This window comes from Equus asinus, chromosome 3, assembly GCF_041296235.1.
Source record: "Equus asinus isolate D_3611 breed Donkey chromosome 3, EquAss-T2T_v2, whole genome shotgun sequence".
Taxonomy (NCBI): domain Eukaryota; kingdom Metazoa; phylum Chordata; class Mammalia; order Perissodactyla; family Equidae; genus Equus; species Equus asinus.
Genome location: NC_091792.1, coordinates 31,426,928 through 31,441,723, shown reverse-complemented (window position 1 = coordinate 31,441,723; position 14,796 = coordinate 31,426,928). Strand labels below are relative to the sequence as shown.

The window sequence follows — 14,796 nt, the reverse complement described above, 5'->3', positions numbered from 1 at the left end:
TAAGCTTGTTTGTAGTAATCATTTCACAATGTATACGTTTATCAAATCGTCACATTATACACCTTAAATATATACAATTTTTGTCGATTATACCTCAATAAAGCTGGAACAATTTTTATTTTGCAAAAAATTTTTTTAACTTGCTGGATTAAATTATTTCTAATGCCTTTTTTACCCACAACACCCCACAGCTCATAATTGATAGAACACTGATGTAGGTTTTTTTTTTTTTTTAAACATAGGAGTAATATCTTTTTTTTTTTTTTAAAGATTTTATTTTTTCCTTTTTCTCCCCAAAGCCCCCCGGTACATAGTTGTGTATTCTTTGTTGGGGGTTCTTCTAGTTGTGGCATGTGGGACGCTGCCTCAGCGTGGTCTGATGAGCAGTGCCACGTCCACGCCCAGGATTCGAACTAACGAAACACTGGGCCGCCTGCAGCGGAGCGCGCGAACTTAACCACTCGGCCACGGGGCCAGCCCCTGATGTAGGTTTTTATGATGATAAATGTGATCCTCTTTTTCTTTCTCTCTTTTTTTTACTTTCTTACTATAATCCGTTTTTCTTTTTATCCCTCTTTAATAAGTTTACCTGTTTATTTCCCAAGGTCATTGAGAAATATTTCTTTTTTGCTTTAGGAATAGCATTTAATGCTCTTCCGTTCCATTGTTCTTTTTATGAATATTGATGTGTCTTTGAAGGCCTGTAATCTGTTATTACAAAACCTGTAGTAAATGTCTAGCTGTATTTACTCCCCTTATGTTTTATTTTAAAGAAAGGGGAAAGAAAGCCAGGAATAAAGTTTTATTATAGTGTCATAAATTTCTTTTTTTAATATAAAACTGTTTGAAATCCCTGGACAGTAGTACTATAAGCACAAACTGTTATATTGTACAGCTTGGTTTGGGATAAGCTGTGAAATAAAACTTGTACAAGACAGCTATATGAAAAATTAGTTTTTCTTAAGGAGACAAAATTATCAGCATGGTTAATGCCCTTAAAGAAATTTCTTTTTGCTTTACAGCAAAAAACAGAAAGAAATTTTCTGTTTGCTTAACTGGAACAAATTTTAAAAATTCCTTAATGGAAGGTTTTCCTAAGAGTTTAGACTCTAATCTAGAAATCCTGGTTGCAAATAAGTCTATTTATGGATGAGGGGATATACTGACAATCTCAGGTTTTTTCAGCTTTGTGGTACATTCAGTGCAAATGCTTTTCTAAACATTGATGTATAACATGGTCTGTGGCCTATGAAGACTACAATCAGAGGCTCCAAAGAGAGATAAAATTTTGAAGCATCCAGTGCTAGCTGCCAGGGCACTTAAAACTGACCCTGGAGCCCAGATATGTCATGAGACCAATTCTGGTAAGCCGGATTCCTTGTGTGCTTCTGCATCTTTCCCATGGCCAAAGTTTCCACTGCTTTTAAAAGAATTTCTCAGCAGCTACTGGGAATCTGATTGAACAGACAGTGCTGGTCACCTCTCAGAGAGACATTTGAATTCTGCTGAGTTTAAAATTAATTAAAAATCATTGGTTTCTGAGACATGGTCTTATCCCCTGAGATGTAAGACTCAAGATGGATTTTATTTTCAAATTACTGATGGGAATATAGTCATGTTATACTAAATTCTTTCTGAAATGCATGCCTGAGTTAGCCACAGCCATGCTCACAATGCTCTGGGATCTCAGTAGATCTGGGTCCCAAGCATCTGTGCCTGCTGACTTCTCCACAGTGACCCCATGGTGACCCCACGGTGATGTGCTGGCGTCGGCTCCACCAGCCCTGCAGAGCTGATCCTGCACATCATTCCCAGCTCCACAGTCTGTCGTCTCAAGTTGGTAGCTTGAAACCGGCCGGGGTGGGTATATTTAAATCACAGGAATTGGCACACTCTAGAAATCATAGCTTTCCCTCCCATCTCCATCCTCCCAGAACCAGTTGTTAAACATTTACCTGAATGCCACTGTCCTTAATGGCAGAATCCCATTGAGCACGATTAGATTAAAGCCCCTGAATGTCCTTACCTGTGGTCTTGTCTCATCTGCGCAATAATGAGCACCCTTATCTAAGAACGTTTGAAAGTTTCTTCCCGACAGCATCAAAGAAAAATTCACTTTAAGAACTGGGAAAGGTAAAAGTACAATTTTTGATAAGAAGAATTTATGAAAATGCCCGTTTCTCTTGTCCTTGTGAGTGGACTTTCCTTAGTGCTCTTAGTTTTAGATAGTTTCCTCTCAAATGAGCCCATTAGCTCAAATTTAGCCTGCCTCTTTAGGCACTGAGGCAGCAAGAATACCGAGTATAAACTCACTTTAAGCACAAAACATGCATTATAAAGTCAGGGATACTTCAGCTGTTAAGAATTTAAAGAGTGAAGATTCTAGGTTTCAGATGTGTTCTTAAGACGGTAAAGTCCTTAGGCATTCGAGAAGCTTTATTTTAAAAGCTTTGAATGGTTTGGGGGAACAGGAATATTTTGACATTTGTTGAACAGTTGCACTTTAGTGGAGTTGAATTGCTTGCTGAATACTCCTGTGTGTGTGTGCATGTGTGTGCGTGCACGCGTGGACTTGGTTCTGACTGCCAGTTTACTGTGTAAAACGGAAAACCTTTGATTAGAAAATGAAAGAGCCATCTCACAGGCAGCTACTGTTCCAGTGCAGATATAGAATGTTCCACAACTTTAAAAACTCAGAGTTGGATTTCCAAGGTATATTTTAAGTCAGGCCCAATCGTGTGCAAAATTGTGCCCCTATGGAAAGATGCTTTTCAGAAGTCCTGTTAATAGGTCTCTTGTTCTAGAAAAAAGGGGTTTGATTTAAAAATTAAAGGTGCTGTTCTTCCCTTTTATATTCTTCCATACTGGCATCATTATTTGCCATTCGCGGGTTTTTGAATGGTTGCTTGCTGGTGTGGTTCAAATGCAAAGATGTATCACTGAAGACGTTTTCTAAATGCTGCTGTCACAGGTACCTGCCAGAAGTGCCGAACCCATCCATAGACGATCTTATTCGTAGGAGTTTCTTTGGTAATCATCATTCTATTATCATCACTCAGTTTGTTTATAAATTTTTTTCAGGGAATTGAACTCCCTCGTGCTTTAAGTTACCGTGCTTCTTCTGAATATTCTTGTATTTCAAGAGCTGTGCTATTCTTTAATATCCGTAATGTAAATATGATGTATATAGCAGAACATTTATTATCTGTCACTAAATTTATTTAAATATTATTCATTCACAAATGTTCTTGTGACCAGTTGAGCATTATTATTCACATAGATGAATATAATTATACATACAAGAAATTTATATGCTAACTTTGTTTCTCTGTCAGTATCAAAGTGATTTCTATAAATAATTAGAAACAAATTAAATAACTAGAGGCTATGCAATGATTATCACTCTAAAACCTAAGCACTGAGCTTGATCTTGACTCTAGAAAAAGTAGAGTAATGGTAACAAAACTCTAAATTGCAAATAACTCCTAATTGTTCATCCTTTTCACTCTTGACCTTCTGCAGTCTGTTCTCCATATTAGAATCAGAGTAGTATTTTTAAAGTGTGAAAAAGATCACATCACTTCTTGGTTCAAAACCCTGCTAGAGTTTCCCATTAAAATTAAAATATAGACCCTACGTCACTAGAGCCCTGCCTTCTTTGATTCTCCCTCTCACTTTTTTACTCTCCATTCAGCCAGTTTTTTTAGCCATTCTGGCTTCAAGGCATTTGCACTTGCTCTTGTCTTGTCCTGGAATACTCTTTCCTCTTATTTTTGTCTGAGCTGGCTCCTCTTCTTCATGTAGGTCTTAATTAAAGTCACCTACTCAGAGAAACCACTGTAGTAAAGTAGTCCTATCCAGTTAACATATTATTCCATTACCATATTTTACTTCCACGCATACTTCCTAATTTACCTATTTTGATATTTTCCGTCCCTTCCTGATGCTGGGATGTAAGTCTGTGAAGTGATTATTCCTTGTCATGGCTGTGTCCCCTGCACTTATGGCAGAAGAGAAGCACGTGCAAAGCATGGAGGGACGTGGGAGCAAGGCAAGTTCAAGGAACTGTGGTGATTCAGAGTGGCTGGATTAGTGGGTGCATGTGGTAAACATCACATCCATCTCTGAAAGAGACTCTGCAGCAAAAATCTTCTGAAAAATAGTAAGATTGACCAAGTAACCATGAAAAACAAATCCCAAATGTTGAGGATCGCCTGTAGCAGTGTTTCTCAAACTTTTGGTCTTCGGATGCTTTTACATTCTTCAAAATTATCAAGAATCCCAAAAGGCTTTTGTTCATATGGTTTTAATAACTTATAGATGTTTAGCACATTGGAAATTAAAACTCAGAAAATTTTAAAACGTTTATTAATTCATTTAAAATAGCAAATATTAAATCCGTTATATGTTCACATAAATAATACATGTTTTTGAAATTATTGCATTTTGGAAAACTAAAGAAATATACTGAGAGAGTGGCACAAGGAGTAAAAAGGGAAAATATCATTTTAGAATTATCATGCAAATAATTTTGACCTTGCAGATCTTCTGATCGGACCACACTAGAGAACTGCTGATCCGTGGTTTGAATAAGATATAAATTGTAGGCATTTTGCATCCCAGCTGCTACTCAGACGTTACAGGATTGAGTATACACCTGGTTTATTAGGGTAAAAGGAGCCCTCCACTTAATGGGATTGTGTTCCCAATTTTGTAAATCAATCTTTTGAAACTACGAATACATTTTTCGTATAGAAACATTGTTGTATATCGGTATCACCTTCCTGGGAAGAGTTTACAACATTGAATTTAACACCTTTGCTCTTTTAAGACAAGACTGAGCGAGTCGTGCAATAGACCCTGGCTACTTCCTAACAGTGTTCCTTTGAGGAGAGTCACCCCGAGTTCTCGCTTGAGATGCAACAGTCACGTTTCCCTCTACGGCGGGGAAACTGGGAACCCTGCTTCGATTTCCGTTCATTGTCTTTCGTGTAGTGGATGTGGGATTCTTATTTCAGCCCAAGCTGCAGGCATTACAACAGAGGTGTCAAAGGCATTGGTTTTGGAATACAGCAGATCCAAGCCGAAATATTAGCTCTTCTACTTACTAGCCACATAATCTGGGGAGAAAGTCACTTATCTTTGAGTCATGTTTTCCTGCAGGTTGAAAGTTACTTCCAGTTTGCTCCTCAGTTTTCTCATAAGGTGATTTTGAAGATAAAATGGGAAGGGAAAGCAGTGAAAGAAAATTCTGAGTGATTAGAAACGGATCAACTAAAGGAACATGAACACGTGGGGCCCTGGCATCAGCATTTTTTAATGTGCACGGATGATTCTCATGTGCAGCCAATATTGAGACCCATTGATCAAATTATTAGATACGTTAGTAGAATTCCATAGAGAAAGAAACTGCTGTGATAGTAGAGTAAAGCTACTGCAGTTAATTCTGTTTTTTTCCTGGAGATGAACACAGCACTTCACTGTTAGCTGCATTGAAAGCCTCTCCCCTTTATGCCTGGATACACATTTTTTTTCAATTCATCCAAAAAGTATGATTTGTGCGTTGATTATATAAATCAGTTGATCTCTACCTAGGGCTTGGTGATCTTTTGACTGGGGTTACAAAAGCCTGGGTTGTAAATGATCTCTTGAAATAAGGAATAATATCACAATAATTTTGTTTAAAGCTACCTAGAAATTATTTAGCCTTATAGTGTTGGGACTAATGACTTCCAATGAGCAAAAGATTAATAGACATGTGCTTGTTTTGATATTACTGTTCTCTGTCTAATGGCTTGTTCATTAACTCATGACTGCGCTCTTAATTGGGGGCCGTTAACATGTAAGGATGGTGTTTTTGAGTCTGGCAATATGATAAATTGCGTCTGTTTCTATTCCCTGAGGCTAATAGATTTTTGGTTTTTAAAACTCATTAAGCAGCCCTAGGGAAGACACTTAAAGTCACCATCAGTCTGGGCTCAGAAGAGGCACACTGCCACAGAATGGGCACAGGCTTTAGAAGCAGATCGTTTAACGTCTGATCTGCAACTTGCTATTGAAGTGACTCTGGGCAAATTACTTCGACTTCCTGAAACTGAGTTTTCTCATCTGTAAAATGGACAAAGTGATAATAAAACAACACAGAACTACAGGAATTAAATGAGCTAATACAAGAAAAAAAAGTTAATATATGTGCCTCTGAAATAATTAACCCATAGGCCAAGTGAGTATAGTGATCGTTATTTCCTTTGCTTCTATTATCCTTACTTATCACTTATAAGCTTTATATTATTTCTTTCTAGGCTAGAAAGTTTTTAGGGTAGCACATACTGAATTCAAAACTCGATTCAGTTCTAGTGCTAGGATCAAGGAATCAGCCCTCATGACTCTCTTCTCACTTTCCAGAGTGGTGGTACAATTATTTTTGTTTATTGGGGTAGTGGAGAAGGAGAGGAAGGGAGATGGGAGCAGTAATAGTGGTTTGACCTGAGCAAAAACTGTTAATATAGATACCTTGTATTTGAATTGGGCCTTATATATACTTCATGTGTTAATAATATCCTCATGTGGGGCTTTGGAAGTCACTGGGAATGGAGTTCTCAAATTATAATGAGCAGTTGTTTAGAAAATTATTAGTTAATGTTTCAGTGCCTGTAAGACACATTTTTAGATTGTGTTTTTGCAGTACAAAGAGCTCCTTACTCTTTATTTCCATTTTAAAAATATCTAAACATCTCTTAACACTTAAGTCTGTGGCCTTTAGTTGTACAGTTCTTTAAGGTTTGTCCTTTTTGCTTTAGGTAAGTGTACAGGACAGGACTTAACTCATAGACACAGGTCAGGGAACCTGACAGGTCTGAATGCTATTGCCTTTCCCAGCCTAGTGTCCCTTTCAGGAAGATCCAGAAGTAAAGAATGTGACAGGCAGAAGGGTTTACCCTCAGAGCAGTGGTGGAGACACCTCTTTGGCTTCCATGAGAGCTAGACTTCAGTTTCTGCATCTCTTATTTTCAGCAGAGCCTGTATCTTTCAGAGATTCTCCGACCAAGGAAAGGAATGTCTTAAGATATTTTTGCTGTTCAGTATTTTCACACCTGCCTGTAATAGATCTCTGTAATAGTTGGAAAGGGAAATGGAATAAAATGTGGCTAATGGCAGGGAGACTCAAAGTTATATGACTCTAGTGCCGCATTTGCAGTCACCATGAACCTAAAGAAGCACATGACTCCTGTATGACTGGTAGAATTTAGTATAATGGCGCATTCATATAGCGAAATTAGAAGTCTTAAAGAGCCACCAATTAAACATAAAGAGACCCATGTGACTAGAGAGCTATAGTGTGAACATCGCTGCCTTAGAGAAATGGAAAACCTCTAAGATTAGATGCATCCAAACTAAAAGAGTGCTTATATTTGTTATACCATTATCTCATTTTGGCTTGGAAGTCTATAGAATGTTCTTGTGTACATAGTTTTGTTGAATATGTTTTGACATATGAAAGATGATCACATTTACCTAGTAAAAACCAAGAAAGCATGTCACACAATAATTATTGGATTATTTTTGGATAGTGCTCAGGCTTCAGGGTAAACTCTGCTTTTACTAAGGGAACTACCTGTAGTTATGCATTTGTAAAGGGTTTATCAAAGACTTAACTAAATAGATAAGCATATAATGGCATTTTTCTCCCCTCTCCAATCATATTTAACTATGCTCTGTTGAATATCGTTTTTCGTGTCTTAATCACATGTTTGGAAGATTCCTTAGCTTTCCAATAACTTTCAGATATTAAAAAGTTCAGTTTGGGTAGGATGTGGTAGGTGGAGCAAGTAACATTCCCTCTGACAATACCGAGAAACAAGCCAGACATGGTACAAAAATGAGGTTTGAAAGTATCATTGAGCTGTGAAAGTAATAATGACAAGTTACGCTGAAATTCCAGAGAACACAGGACCTTTCAGAGTTGAGCTATCAGGAGCCTGAGATTTTTCAGCATCTGCTGATTCTGAGAGTGGACTGAAGAACAGGCCTTTGCCTGGACACAGGGCTGCTGCTGCTCAGAGGAGAAGAAATCAGAAAGCTTTTAGCAGTTGTGTTGGATGAAGTGAGAAGTTGAGACTTCAGGGGCCTCAAGTCAGTGGCCATTTTTTTCTCAGAAGAGACTCCCTGAGTTCTGTGGCTGTGCAGGAGGCTAAAGAATAAGGCCAAAGGCCTATAAAAAGCAGAGGAAAACCTCCCAGTTTCACAGTGCTTAGGAAACCGGGGAGAGGGACCAAAAACAGGCAAGAGTTAAACCCTAGAGGGAGCAGTGAATTGACACCAAGGGACTAAAAAGCCATTTTTCACCTGAGGGCATTTACAGATTCTCCCTGTAGCTAGAAGTCTGGGCATCAAGGCTTTGCTAAACACAAGGCGACAGCTGGCAGACAGAGAACCCAGCAGAGATTTTGATTTTCATGTGTAGCTGACATAACAAATGCGGAGACCAAAGGGGACTCAGACTCATGGCTCGTCTCACTCTAAAGACATTTGCCAGATTTTGAAGCTCTGAGGGGCACAGTGCAAAAGAGGTATGCTCAGATATCTGAGAACCCTCAGCATTCTCTCAGGGTTGAGGAGCAAAGACCAGCCAGGCTCTCCGTTGAAAGTCGCAGAGGGCCATACCCTGCAACTCAGGTAGAATGTGTCTTAGATTGCTAGGGCTGCCATAACAAAGTGCCGCAGACTGGGTGGCTTAAGTAACAGAGGGTTATTTTCTCACCCTCTGGAGTCTGGAAGTCTAAAATCAAGGCAGTGGCGGGGATGGGTTCTTCTGAGGCCTCTCTCTTTGGCTTGCAGATGGCCACCCTCTTGCTGACTCTTCACGTGGTCGTTCCTTGGTGTACACACCCCTAGTGTCTCTTCCCCTTATCATCAGGACACTTCTTATCAGACATATTGTGTTAGGCCTCACCAAATGGCCTCATTTTAACTTAATCACTCTATCTATCTCTGAATACAGTCATATTCTGAGGTACTGGTGGTTAGGGCTTCCATATATGAATCTGGGATTGGGGTGGGGTGGAAATTCAGCTCACAAAACTGAGTCTTACCAAAATTCCAGCCCAGCTCTATCCCAAATCAATCTCTGACTTCATTGACAAGAGCAAACTCCTTTCTATTTGCATGACAAAGGAAAGGGCATCTCTGATAGAAAATATTATCTGGAACTTTTACAGATGGTTAACATTTTTAAAAAAATACTAAATACCTTCATAACCAGAAGAATAAATCTCATTTGTTATCTCAGGCTTGTTTATGTGCAAATGAATGCCTACCCTTCTATCTGTGATCACTTTCACTCATAAGCACGCTTCTAGAGCAGAGCTTCTCCAACTTTATCATGTGTATGAATTACACGGGAACCTTGTTAAAATGAAGATTCTGATTTAGTATGTCTGGAGTGAGGCTGAGATTGTACATTTCTAACAAGCTTCTAGGAGATGGTCCTCAGACCATCCTCCTGATCAGCGGCAGACCACCAGGTGATGAGTATGCATGCTAAGGTTTAAGAAACATTGCCCAATAATGTCTAAGATCTCTTCTAGCTCTGAGATTCCATTAACTTTTAAAAAAATCTTTTTCAAAGGCAACCTTATTCCATCATTTGACCATTACTCAATACGTTTTTGCAACTTCTCACTGAATTCAGAGCTGATTTATGAGGCTCTCACAAAAAAAATCTCATTTATTTTAGAGTAGTAGTTCTTAAATTTGGCTGCTCATTGGAATCAAGTGTGGAGTGAGCCTTAAAAAATACCGATGACTGAATCCTTCCCTCCGAGATTCTGATTTAAATATTCTAGAGTGTGGCCTGGAAAACTGATATTAAAAAAATATTCCTGATGATTCTAATGTGTTGTCAAGATCAAGAGCAACTGTTTTAGGGTAGCAATTTGTTTTTTTTTTTTTTCACTAAAACAGTACTGGGCCTTCTTAGACCACTCACCTTATTTACCAGGCCTGTTTCTGGTAAAAACAATTAAATATTGATAATAATTGATAAATATTGCCTACCTGCAAAAGAATTAGGACTTCTTCTCAGGAACTTTGTAATCATTGAAGCTGGGTAGTTGCCATTCCTTATAGACGAAGAATGTGATTTCCATTTTGCCAGAGTCCTCTCCGATCTCTATTCTCTTACTTCCAGCCCACTGTATGAGTTTGCAACAGTATCTCTATAGTCCTGATTAGTGAGATAGAAAGCTAGATGTTAAACATGTTCAAGGAGAAATTTTAAATGCATTTCCCAGGGGTATTTCAGATAAAATTTTCACATTGCATAGATGGTTTTGCTAAGTTGGCTCTAAGATCCCTTCCATCTTCAAGATTCTATGGTCTAAATCATTTGGGTTGTACATAGATCATTTTCTCCATTCACAACAAAAATTTAAACAATTGGAAAATCAATATGTAAGAGTAGCTGGTAGGTTGTAGACAATCGGAGATGCTTAGTAATTATTTTACACGTTTTCACTCTTCTCATGTTATCATTATTGCCTGTGGATAAGAAATACCCTGTCTTCTTAATCTCTTCAGATGGCTGGTGTTTATAATAGTGCCTAGATCATAATAAGTAGTTAATACATGTTTGATGACATTGAAATAGTGAATAAGGATTTAATATTAACTGTTTGCTTTATGTCTTCATAGCCATAAACTGAATGCAAAATTTCTTATAAAACAAATGGGAGGTCTAAATTATGCTGGCTGCTGAAACAAATGCAAATATCCAAATTTCAGTGTCTTAGCATAATGGGAGTTTATTTCTTGATCATTGTGCTGAGCAGAATTCTAAGATGGCCCCAAGATTACTGCCTCCTGCTCTGCATAATCCCTAGAACTGTGATATGATGGCGTTTACTCCTGTGATTGGGTCATCTTTCATGGCAAAATTGCCTAAGAAGGGGAGATTATCTGGGGTGAGCCTGACCTAATCAGGTAAGCCTTTAAAAGAGAGTGGAACCCAAAGACAGAGATTCAAAGTGTGAGGAGGATTTGACACAAAGGAGATTCTGATCTGAAGATAGAGGAGGCCACATGGCAAGGAATGAAGACCGTCTCTAGGAGTTTACAGCAACTTTGACCTGACAGCCATCAAGAAAATGAGGACCTCTGTCCTACAACTGCAAGCAATGAATTCTGCTAATAGCCTGAAGGAGCTGGAAGTAGTCCTTTCCCTTGTCAAGCCTCCAGATGAGGGCGAAGCCAGCTGTCACTTTGATTTGAGCCCCGCAAGACTGGAGTGGAGAACCCAGCCACACCGGGCCTGGACTTCTGACCTACAGACTGCGAACTAATCAAAGGATGTTGTTTTAAATAGCTTAAGTTTGTTACACAATAGTAGAAAACGAATACAATCATTTAGCAGTCTAATACAGGTAGTGATGGTTTTCTGTGGACATTCTAGGACCAAGGTGCAGCTCGGCAGCCACCTAAGGGCTGGATTCCCTGGCGGGAGAAAGAGACAGTGGAGAGGGCATACTATATCCACTTCTGAAAAATCCAGCTGGAATGGAGCAAGCCTCACTTACACATACGCTGTGCACAAAGAGCAGTGCCCATGGTCTTTGTAGCAAGGTTGTCTAGTTTAAGGAGCTTTTCTCCATGGATTTGAGCATTGGAATGCTATATTCAGTCACTGCTGTGGTAGCTCAAGCAGGCTCTTGCTTGGGAATAAAGTTTGTGAACTAATCTATAGAGAGTTGATGAAAGAGTGAGCATAATTCACTATATGCTACCTGGTTTTGTTTTGATTTTTACTTTTTTTCAAGATAAATTTAGTATGTAGAATTTTGAACTTATGAAGTTAGTAGAGAAGGAAATGCATTTGTTTTATGTGAACTTTAAAAAATTTTCAAGATGGAATATATAATCTTCTACATGATCACTCCTATTAATTGATCTCCCTTGCTTTATTTGATATCATAAAAGTCTAGACAAAAGGAAGTTATAAAAACTTTACATGTGTCATCAGGCAGACATTCTTATGTCCCAGGAAGGGATAGGGGGGGTAGGTGAAGAGAAACAGGGAGAAGAACTGCTGATAAGACCAAAAAAGGGAAAATGAATTCCTAAGGAAGGCCAGTAAATCTCAGGAGGTATGACGTTGCTGATGAACTGGAATATTCCAGTTGCCACAGTGACCGCCATTGCTTCATCTCTTTCTCATCCAGAGGTCTCATCTAAATCTGTCCAGGGTTTATTTTTTCTCAGTGACACATTCCTCCCTCCCTCCCTTCTTTCCTCTGTCTTCTTTTCTCCCTTCCTTTCTCCTTCTTTCCTTTTCTCCCTGCCCTCCTCAATTCCTCTCTCTTCCTTTCCTTTCTTTCTCTCTCCCTTCCTCCCTCCTTCTCATTCTGTGTCAGGGACTGTTCTAAGAGCTGAAAAGTTGTAATACTCACAGCAACCTATGAGGTGTATTGTTAACTCCATAACTGATATAAAGCCAAAAAGCAACTGGCATAAAGAGATTAAATAATTCTGTCAGTGTAACTGAGGGCAGAGTTGGGATGACTCAAGGGGATCTAGTCGTGTCATTCCTCTACCCAGTGTCTTCTCTGATTTCCGATTGCCCATAAATTGCATAAAGCTCCAGTTCCATAATATGATAGATAACCCTCTACAGCAAATGGCTCCAACCTCTATCCCCAAACATATTTAACTCTTGCCACTCCCCTGAGGGCCCCCATGTTATGGCATCATCAGAATGCTCGCTCTTTCCCAAACACAAATGGGCTTTTACAACTCCATGACACATGCCTGTTTTATAACACCCTGCTGGCTTTGTCATATCCTTCCTTGCCTAAAACTCCCACTTATCCTGCAAAACCCAGAACACTTCTTCCGTGAAGGCTTTCCTGACAATCACAGGCTGAATTAGTTACTCCTCACTCTGAATGCCCACAAGAAAATGCTCACATTTCCATTATAGCATTTATTACATTATACTGGATTATTCATACATTTGTTCCCCTCACTAGACTCTGAAATCCCAAAGAGAAGGAATGAGACCTCATTCACTGGCAAATCCTGTGCTTGCCACCTACTTTGTGTTCACTGTAATGAGGGATATATATTACACAAGGAAAGCATCATTGATGTGTAACCTACATGTCACAACATCAGTAGGATTGACCTTAAATATGTAAAAGTTTTAGAACTATACATATATAGTGATATAAAGAAATGTTTTATGTGAAAATCTGACTTTACAAAATTTGAAGTTGGTTTATTAAAGTTTTGTCTTTCAGTTCCTCTGAATCAGGAGCTCTGCTGGTAATTGAAACATGCCTCAATTTAGGAAAGTGTGACATACATGTGCTTTTCAAAAATACTTCTATTATGTAAAGTAAAGTTCATTCTCTCCTTCACTCAGACATACACATTGGATATGAACTAGTCTGTGAATATCTTTAGATTTTTTTCATAGTGTACAAATTTGGGTTAAGGATCTTTTTTTTCTTTATAGTTTATTCATATTTATAAGGAATAAATGTTCTACTGATAAAATCAACATAAATTTAGGAGTTTAACGACCATGTTGCATGAATTGTTAGTATTATTCTACTTTTGTCCAACATTATATCACATAGTTTATATAGATATATATACTTTATACAGTCTATATATGTTGACTCTCACCGATTTCTGATTCTTTCACTTTATTTTTAAATTCAAGCATATCCCTTTGGGTAATGTTATTTGAATGGTAAATATTTTCTTAAAATGATGTATAAATACACACATATATGTATGTGAGTATGGGTTGCATGTGTGTGAATATTTATTTCCTATAGTCCATTTGTTTATATATTTTATTATTTTTATATATTTATTATTTTGTTATATATTATAGTACGTTCTACTATATATGTAAACATGCAGATATACATTGTGTATATATAAATTATATATATGCTTGTATGTGTGTATATATAGTCCATGTGTGTGTGTAGAGAGAGAACACATATATATATACACACTATATAGTCTATTACAGCCCACTGTTAATATATAGTTTCCTCATCCTTTGAGGCCAGCTAATGATTTCCAGATAATGAGACTGAATGGTACATCTGAACAGTCTGTACCACTGAACATTAATGCAGCTACCAAACTGCAAATGCTCGTTGCCAGTCAGCTCTCTGTCATGAAACCCTGAGTTGAGTGTGTTCTGCAAATTGTGTTGTTTACTCTGTTGGGAGCTCTCCTGTCATTTATTTTGTGCTCTGGTGAACAATTTTGAGTCGTAATGACTGACAAATTGTGCAAGCGGTAGTGCTGGATCTGTCATAAAGAAACAAAGAAAGAGTGTTCAGCTGGAAGTTAAAATGTGCTGTTTTCCCGTGGCTTGGGGCTTTTTCAAAGAAATGGAAACCATGTTAAAGATGAGTAGGCCCTTAGGAGCTGGTTCAAGTCTTTTGACATTGTGAGGGGTATTATAAGCATCCATTAACCTGGGAGAATTGACCTGGTGTGGTCAGGTACATCAGGACTTTAAGTCCTGATTTGAAGAGAGTGTGATTGTCAGTGTTGCTCCTCCAAAGAGATCTTGTTAAAGTGACCCTCTAAAATGTTGATCCCTTATGTGTTCCTGGGTTCCTCTCTCCCGTCTGTTCCTGCAGTCCTCTGCTCTCCGGTTAAACAGAGTGTGCTTGTATATTGCTCTGTATTCATTTACCTCGTTTGTCTCATCTGTACTTCAAATCAAGATGCACTAGATTTAGGTTTTATGTTTCTTTCTTCCTTTTACTA

The 14,796-nt window shown here is 38.3% G+C and overlaps 1 protein-coding gene across 18 annotated transcripts in view; it reads left to right on the top strand.

Annotated features, from left to right (window-relative positions):
- The window catches only part of INPP4B (inositol polyphosphate-4-phosphatase type II B), a 794,515-nt gene that overhangs the window by 479,820 nt on the left and 299,899 nt on the right, over nucleotides 1–14,796 (top strand). The window lies entirely within an intron of this gene.